A 7,495-nucleotide genomic window follows, 5' to 3' on the forward strand; every position below is an offset into this window, starting at 1 on the left:
GGCGGAAAAAAAAGGACGAAAAAAAAAGAAAGAAAAAAAGGAGAAAGAAAAAAAAAAGGCGGCGGGAGAGAAAGGAAAGAAAAAAAGGAGAAAGGAAGAGCAGGGAGGAGAAAGGAAAAGGCGGCAGGGAGGGAGAAAGGTGGGTGGTGACGCGGCCAGATCTGGACGTGGAGGGGATGTGGGTGTTGATGGGGTCAGGGGCATGTGGTGGTGTAGTCGGTGGTGTTGGGTGGGTTGGGTGGTGTCGGGTATGTGGCGGCGGAGAAGGGATCTGATGGTGAGGACGATAGGAGGGAGGTCGTGTTGGTTGGGTGGTGTTGCGGTGGTTGTTGTCAGTCGGGTCGACTGGTGGTGTGCGTGCTGGTAGTGGGTTGAGTGGTGGGTGTCGTTGTTAGTTGGTGACGGTCGTGTCGTGGTGACGGTGGTGGGTGGCGTCGTGGGACTTAGGGACGGTGGTGGGTGGCGTCGTGTTAGTTGGTGACGGTTTTGGTTTTTTTTTTTTTTTTTTTTTCAGTTTGGTCTTTTTTTTTTTTCAGTTTGGGTTTTTTTTTTTTTTTTTTAGAGAGGGTGGGAAGAAAATGAGAGAGAAAGAGTGAATGTGAGAAATGAGAGAGGATGAGTGAATGAGGAAGTGAGTTGGGAGATTAGAATGATGGTAGAGTTATACAAAATTAGGTGGAGTTATACACCATTAGGGAGGGAGATTAGGGAGGTTCATTTGTGACCCTTGAATGAGATGTAATCTCATCCCTCCATCCCTTCCATCCAAAGGCCCTTATAAGGACTTAGGGACTCATATGATATGAGGACCTTATAAGAACCCTTCTCTCTCTCTCTCTCTCTCTCTCTCTCTCTATATATATATATATATATATATATATATATATATATATATATATATATATATATATATATATATATATATATATATATATATATATATATAGTAATAAGATCATCTAAGTCCACCTCTTACATTTGAGTCCATGAGTTCTATTCTCATCCCTTAGATCATGTTATTGAATGGCTTAGATTAAAAGTAAAAAGCAACTAATAATATTATTCTAATGGCTAAAATAATTACCTCTCTCCTCCTACCACTCATAGGGTGGGTATTAGCATGCATGCAGCAGGTTGTCAATCAAAACATCACACACACACGTCCTAAAAACTTCCCCCCACTTTCCATCTCTCAATTATTCAAAATTAATTTTCCCCCAAAACATTTGCCCCAAATTAAACCACATTCATTTCAAGAGGAAACTGCTCTAAAAATCCCCCAAATTTATCGTTTTTTTGCTACCTTATTATCGTTTTTTTCTCCATTTTCTTTGCTCACTTGCAAACTGCCATTGTCGTCCATTGAATCACTTCAGAAGGTAATTATTTTTGGGGTTTTTATAGTTTTATGATTTTTTTCCGGTTTTTACGGTTTTATTATTTGTTCTCTTCATTTAATTAGACGTTTTTTTTAATTTATTGGACATTGTTATGCTATTGGATTTGTATTTGATCACATATTTTGTCACCATTGTTGATGTCTTGTTCTATTTGATCACATTTTTTGGTTTCTTCATTTTGATTACCCAGTTATTTTTAGCACATTTAGGACATGAACGACAGTTATTTTTTATCACTGTATTTTGTCAACTAACGTTTTGAGTATATATGTTCATATTCATTAAGATTAGTCATATTTTTTGGAGAATTCCTACTTTTGTTGCTTACAATTACTCTTTCTTTGTTAAAATTACAGTTTATCCATTTTTGGTTGGAGAAATCCCACTTTTGATTACCCTTTTGTTAGAATTACACTTTTGATGCTAAAATAACACTTTCTGCTGCTGCAATCACACTTTTCTTTGCTAAAATTACAATGTAGTATGTTAAAATAACACTTTATCTTGTTAGAATTACACTTTTCTCAGCTAAAATCACACTTTTCTTTGCTAAAATTACAATGTAGTATGTTAAAATAACACTTTATCTTGTTAGAATTACACTTTTCTCAGCTAAAATCACACTTTTCTTTGCTAAAATTACAATGTAGTCTGTTAAAATAACACTTTGTATTTTGTTAGAATTACAATTTTGTAAGCTAAAATAACACTTTATTCTGCTACAAATCCCACTTTTGACCCTTTGTTAGAATCACACTTTTGTTGCTAAAATAACACTTTATCTTTTACAATTAGACTTTTGTCACTAAAATCACACTTTTTTCTGTTAAAATGTCACTGTTGCCTGTTAAAATAACCCTTTATTTTGTTAGAATTACACTTTCCTCTGCTACAATTACACTTATGTTAGTTAAAATAACACTTTGTGCTGCTACAATCACACTTTTCTTTTGCTGATAGTTCTCTGTTCCCTGTTAAAATAACCATTTATTTTATTAGAATTACACTTGTGGCTGCTATAATTACACTTTATGCTGCTACAATTAGACTTTTGACAGCTAAAATCAAACTTTTTTCTGTTAAAATGTCACATTTTGCTGTTAAAATAACCCTTTATTTTGATAGAATTACACTTTCCTCTGCTACAATTACACTTTTGTTTGTTAAAATAACACTTTGTCTTTGCTACAATCACACTTTTCTTTTCTTGTGATTTTACATTTTGCACTGTTAAAATAACCATTTATTTTATTAGAATTACACTTTATGCTGCTACAATTTTAAATTTTCTTTTTGTCTTATTTTTTTTTTTATTTAACAATGAATTTTGAGTAATGTTAACAGATGTCAGGTGGAAATGAGGGTAAATCAGGCAAGTCCAAAAAAGCAAAGGTGCACGATAAGTCGAGTAAGGAGCTTGTTGTTGCCAAACCAACCAAACCAAATGAAACCGGACACGAAGAAAATAGCAAAGGTGGTCAAGTCTTGCGTAAAGCAATTTGGTTGAGCTCCTTGAAAAGCTCAATGATGCACGAACAGATGCGGTACGGAGGATTGGTTTCGGTGGTATTCTGGAGCTTAAGCTCAAAACATACCCGATGGGGTACGTTAAAGATTTTTTGAAAGCATTCAGTGATGGATCGTATATTTTTCGGGCCAAGGATAAGGAGTTCATGGTCACCAAGCATGACGTGTATGACTGTTTTATGTTACCACTTGGTCCTAAAACTCTTGATCTAGTACCTACGGGCCGCCAAAAGGATTCTCAAGCGCCGGAGAACAAGCAATTGAAAGATAAATGGCGAAAAGCGTACAACATAAAAGGGGTTAATGAAGGCATTAACTTAGGAATTGTCTTCCAAGATATTTTAAAAAAAAAATACAAAAAGGAGGTCCGCACTTCGCAGGCTTTGTTTGTTACGCTCGCAATGTCATCATTCCTAACTCCAACGTCATACATGGGGTTGACTTCAAGCTTTTGAGAGTCCGTTCAAGATGTGGACTCGATTACGCAGCATTTATTGGTGTACTTATGTCTTTGGAAAATTTGGTGAAGGTGCGAGCGATCTTGGTGAAAATAAACAGTATTTCTTTGGGGTGTATCCCCTTCTTAATGATTACGTACTTTCAACGTTTCGATTTCCGTGGTGAGAGTTGTCCCCACACCCCGCCCCTCATTAAGCACTGGGGCCGTGAGACGCTTTCGACGGACTACATGGTGAGCTTGACAAGAGCCGTTTGGGTCGGCTAACTTGGTCGTTGGTTAAGTATCCTCGGTGCCTACAAAAAGAACTGTTAAGCATTGGTGGGGTGCCTGATAACAGCCAAGTGTTGGCCATTGGAAATGTGGTTAGGGATACGGCATTACAAGTGACTTCAACTTCAGACAGGAAGAAGTTCATCGAGATTGAACTCCCTTCTGGTGTTGATGATGACGAGGAGTTGAAAGCTCGGGCTGTAGATGTAAGTGCTACTTTAATGTTTTAAAACATCAATTTTTCTTTCAGTACAATTACACTACAGTTGTAATTGCGATATTAATCAGTAATTGCTTAAATTACAAGGTTGTCAGTAAAAATTATACTTTTTAATGTTAAAATTATAGTGTAGTATGTTACAATTACACTTTTGTCCGTTAAAATAATACTTTTTAAAATGAATATTATACTTTTGTCTGTTACAATTACACTTTTGTCCGTTTAAAAAATTCTTTTGTCAGTTAAAATTATACAAGGTTGTCAGTTTAAATTATACTTTTTACAGTTAAAATTATACTTTTGTATGTTACAATCACACTTTTGTCCGTTAAAATAATACTTTTTAAAGTTAATATTTTACTGTTGTAGCTTACAATTACACTTTCGTCCGTTGGAATTATACTTTTGGACCTTAGACTTACAGTTGTTAAGGTTAAAATTATACTTTTTAATGAACAAGTTTTGACTGAACAATTGTCCAATTATCTGTATTTTAATGTAGGATGTGCATGAGCTTTACTTGAAGATGCAAAGGAACGCTACTGTCTTCTATTCATGGTATGCAGATGCAGCCATGACGCTCAAAAGATTAACAGGAGGGATGAACCATCCTAGTGACCACAATAAGCTACACAATGCACGCAATCATTCTTTCAAAGCCAAAGGATGAAGGATTATCTTTGTGGAAATGCAGGGAGATGGTGAACGAATAAATCGTTCCGTGAAATCGACTGTTCGCAACAAAGTCCAGGTGATCGATGCTCGAAATGATGAGGTAGATGACGACGGTACGAGCAAAGCATGTTGGTGACGATGATGAAGAGGAGGACAATGGTGATGAGGACGAGGGAGATGACGAGGATGTTGATAATGTTGGCGATGAGGAGGACGGTGATGATATGGAGGATGATGGATCCGATAATGAGAAAGAGGTGATCAGTAGATCTTGGTAGAGACCGTGAAGGCCCGTGGCGCGTCAATTGTTTCGGATGACGCAGCTAGTGAGAAAGCACTGGAGGTGTCTACACAACAGATAATGGAGGCCGTGCAATATTACGGCTCCGCTGAATTTACGGACATCGGTCACGAGACGAGTACGATGAAGGACACCGACGTGGATGTTGGTAGTACTCGTGAGATCTCCGTTATATACGAAGGAGGAAGGCGGATGATGGAAAGCGTGGGCATTAAAGAACCACCAAAATTTGACCGCGAAGCTCTGGAAGGTATATATTCAAAAGAAGAGCTTGACGAGGCCGAGAAGAAGTTCTATGCGAATGAAGCAAAACAAAGGAAGAAGAGCAGACGATGGATCTGGACGTTGGTGTGGCCGGGGATAATGAGATAGGTGACAAAAAAATGAGGCCGAAGAAGAGCGGAAGATGGATCGGGCGTCCAGGTGGTCGGGGATAATGAGTTAGCGGACAAAAAAAATGAGGACGATGGGCCCACCGACGCTGTTCCACCCGTCTCTCAATGCTGATTTCGTCTGGAGATTATTGAAGCGCACCGTCGAGTGAAAGGTCGGCCAGAGAAGACCATGGAATTGGAGAGGTAAGAGAATTGGTGAATGTGGCCTCCGACACTACGGGAGCGGTTGTGTATGTGAGTGAAGCTCTGAATGCCGAGGCGGAAAAGGATGATGACAAGATGGGGAAGGGTAATGCTGAACCTGGTCTCCAATGTTCAAGTTCAATTGTGGTTTTACGCAACCCTACACGATCTTTGTACAAGTGGACTCTAAATCTTTGGAATTTAGAGGGCCGATGCTTGGAGACCGAGAAGGCGGATAATGCTTTGGCGGAAGTTCGAACACGAAGTTCCCCCACCTGCCACTCGTTGATGTTCTCTCTTCTTTGAGATATGCGATGCAGAGCGCGCACCGAACAACATTATCAAGAGGGTGCGAGGGAACGGCGGAGGCGAAACCACCGACGAGCGGGTGTTAAAGGAAAATGAATGACGACTGAATATGTATATGCGTTGCAGGCAAAGGAATTTATGGACGTAGAATGGACAAGCACTGTATATTCTTCTCGGAAGTAAACGCGCTGATCGAGGAGCACCCAATATCTGTCGGCCGATTGTAAATGAGGAGGGTTGGAATAATGATGAGCCAAATTTGGATATAAGTTCTCGGGCAGTGGTAGAGAAGGTAGTGGATGGGGCTGCACTGAAGGATCACGGAGGTAATGCCGTGGATGAAGGTATTTACTTAGAATTACATTTTTCTATTTTAAAGTTACCCTTTTCTTATTTACAGTAACACTTTTTTGCCTTAGAATGACACTTTTCTCTGCTGCAAGTAGACAATTTGTTAGTTAAAATCACACTTTATTCAGTTAGAATCACACTTTAAGTTAAAAATATACTTTTGTAGCTTACAATTTGTAGTTAAAATTAGACTATTTGTAGTTAAAATTACACTTATTTGTGATAAAATAACACTCAATTTTGTTTGAATTATAATTTTGTCTACTGAATTATACTTTCTTCTCTGCCACAGTTACACATACTTACTGATGATGAAATAAGACTATTTTTATTACAGATGCGGCAGTTGAGGATGTTGCCGCGAAGTCTTCGGAAGGGACTGTCGAGAGAAGAGAGGTATCAGCTGACGTTCTTCCGAGGGCGGAGAACGTTGACATTCCTATCCTGGTCCCGTCGTCCCTCACATGATCTGAGCTACCATCCTTTTTTACTTCACTCAAGTGAGCCCTTACCATGCATGGATCACGTCATTGAGAACCTTGGGTGTTCTCTTGATTGTGGGGCACCTAATCCCGATTTGTGCTTTGCGACGAAAAACCTAGCATTCAGATCAGAGCTCTTAGTGCCAATGTTCAAGGATGACGAAATATGTGATTGACTATGCGTTCAATCGATCGGGCGTGTTTAACGAGTTGTAAGTGCATTATTCTTTACAAGAGCCTCTTAACATTGCTAATTATATATATATTTGTTGGCTAATTTCATTTTTTCGTTGTAGGGAACAATTGGTCCAATTCAGCACGGTATTTCATTACCCGAAGATATTGCAACTTTGAACCCTGGGCGAAAATCATGACCAGTGTTATTGATGGTTGGTGCTTGCTACTCAACCACATCATGAAACCTTCGGACATATCCCGTTCTTTCTTTGGACTAAGTCACACTGTAAGTTAAAATGTTACCTTTGTGTGTTAAAATTACACATTTGTCCGTTAGAATTATACTTTTTAAAGTTAAAAGGTTGGTTTTGTATGTTAAAATTGCACATTTGTCCGTTAGAATGATACTTTTTGCCGTTAGAATTACACTTTTGATTGTTTAAATTATACTTTTAACATCTCCCTTCTGAGTTAATTCTAACACTTTTTTTGGTTAAAGGTTCACTTTATTTGTATAAAATAGTTCTTTTAATTATCTGTTCACGCATTTAACACTTTTCAAATTACAGTCCCCTGCAATTATGATTTGGGACGCTCAAAAGCTTGGGAAAGTGTTGAACAAAGACGAAGACATTTTTGGTGGCTGGGATTCATGGGCTGAAATGTGTCGTGCACCATTCCAGCTTGATACGGACATGGTAGGTAACAAAACATGTAATCTTGTCTCATGGTTTTTAAGTTTTAA

This window comes from Silene latifolia, chromosome Y (genome assembly GCF_048544455.1).
Source record: "Silene latifolia isolate original U9 population chromosome Y, ASM4854445v1, whole genome shotgun sequence".
NCBI lineage: Eukaryota > Viridiplantae > Streptophyta > Magnoliopsida > Caryophyllales > Caryophyllaceae > Silene > Silene latifolia.